This window comes from Dendrobates tinctorius, unplaced genomic scaffold, assembly GCF_039654945.1.
Source record: "Dendrobates tinctorius isolate UK_male_01 unplaced genomic scaffold, ASM3965494v1 ptg000228l, whole genome shotgun sequence".
Taxonomy (NCBI): Eukaryota; Metazoa; Chordata; class Amphibia; order Anura; family Dendrobatidae; genus Dendrobates; species Dendrobates tinctorius.
Genome location: NW_027361895.1, coordinates 2,115,130 through 2,117,081, shown reverse-complemented (window position 1 = coordinate 2,117,081; position 1,952 = coordinate 2,115,130). Strand labels below are relative to the sequence as shown.

The window sequence follows — 1,952 nt, the reverse complement described above, 5'->3', positions numbered from 1 at the left end:
GTCTGAAAGTGTATGAGGGTTAATGGCTTGTAGATTTCTGACTGAATGGTAGGTAGGAGGGTGCTGGGGTGAGCGAGGATTTGTGAGTGTAAAGGAGAGAATGTTGTGGTCAGAGAGGGGAAGCGGTGAGTTATCTAGGTAGGAGATTGAGCAGAGCCGGGCGAAAGCCAGGTCCAGGGTGTTACCGTCTTTGTGTGTTTCAGAGGTTGAGAGCTGAGAGAGGCCTAGAGAAGTGGTTAGTAATAGAAGCTGGGATGCAGATGTGGAAGTGGGGCTGTTAATGGGGATGTTGAAGTCTCCCAGGATAAGGGTTGGTAGTTCACAGGACATGAAGTGTGGCAGCCAGGCAGAGAAATGGTCCAGGAAGTGGGTGGGTGAGCCTGGGGGCTGGTATATGACTGCTACTCTGAGGGAGAGGGGACGAAAAAGCCTGATGGTGTGGACTTCAAAAGAAGGGAATGAGAGTGATGGAACTGGGGGGATGACCTGGAAAGTGCATTGTGGGGACAGGAGTATGCCGACTCCACCACCAGGTCTGTTTGTCTGTCTCGAGGAATGGGAGAATTGTAAGCCACCATGGGAAATGGCAGCAGGAGAGACAGTGTCAGAATCCTGAATCCAGGTTTCCGTGAGGGCCAACAGATTCAGAGAGTTTTTCAGAAAGTAATTGTGTAGGAAAGGAAGCTTGTTGCATACAGACCATGGATTCCAATGGGCACAATTAAAAGAAGGAGATGAAGGAGTGCAAATGATATTAGTAAGATTATTAAGGTTTCGATGTGAGGTAGGGTAGGGGTTGAGGTTGGGGGATGATGGACCGGGGTTGGGGGAGATGTCCCCTGAAATCAGTAGGAGCAGGAAGATAAAGAGCAAGTAGTTTTTGGAATTGTATGAAGATTGTTTGTGCAGTGTGTTTTGGCAAGATGGGCTGAGGTTTTTTAAGAAGGTGAGAAGTGCATGGGAGCTGTACATGGGAGAAGGAAAGAGAGAGGAGCTGATGTATATGAGTCGTGATGGAGGGGGATTGGTCGGTGAAAGTGGATTGCAAGAGAACATAGGAGGATAGGAATAAAGCACATGGATAAAAGGGAGATCAGAGTGTGGGTTACCTGACTCCTGCCCTGACTAACTGCCATGTAATAACTGCTGTATCACGATGCTTATCTTCATGACGCTTTGCTTCTGTGATGCGTGCACCCCCACATGCGTACACCCCTAAGGATGGTTCTAAATTTATAGTCCAGACTGCAGGGTCAGAAGAGATGGATTGTGGGAACTGGTTGAGGATAATTTGCCAGCTGGGGTCAGCACACCAGGGGTTTTTTTTTTTGGATGATCAAAGACATTCAGCCTGGCAACATCTATTTTAACACCTCCACCAGATAAGATCTACACTGATCCCAGTCATGGTTTTTTAAATTATCTGCAATAAAAATTCATGGGTTTTATTATACCACCTGAAGTTTCCACTTGCTGGACTTTTCTGCCTTGATTTCTACATTATTGGACTTGTTCCCAGTCTTGGTCCGTGCAACACAGAGGAAGCAGGTATTTACCATCCAAACCTCTATGTGTGTTGTTTTTCTATTCATTCTAGATATATATACACAGTATATCATAAAATAAAGCAGACCTTCCCTGACTGGGAATCGAACCCCGGGCCGCGGCGGTGAGAGCGCCGAATCCTAACCACTAGACCACCAGGGAAACTGAGTGCATGCTTGTAGGCACACTCTAGTCTAGTCTGCAAAGTAATGGAAAACCCACAGCATATACTTACTGCTCAAAGATGCCAGACATAGTCTCGTACTCTGCAGTACAGACTGCAGACTGCAGTATATCTCTGCAGAAGTTTTGCCACTGGAGTTCATTTTCATGTATTAGGAGTAGTGTTGAGCATTCCGATACCGCAAGTATCGGGTATCGGCCGATACTTGCTGTATCGGAATTCC

The 1,952-nt window shown here is 46.7% G+C and overlaps 1 non-coding gene across 1 annotated transcript; it reads right to left on the bottom strand.

The window, feature by feature from the left end:
* Positions 1 to 1,634: 1,634 nt before the first annotated feature.
* On the bottom strand, positions 1,635 to 1,707 carry TRNAE-CUC (transfer RNA glutamic acid (anticodon CUC)). Its single transcript has one exon. It is a non-coding gene; the product is annotated as a tRNA-Glu (tRNA).
* Positions 1,708 to 1,952: the final 245 nt, after the last annotated feature.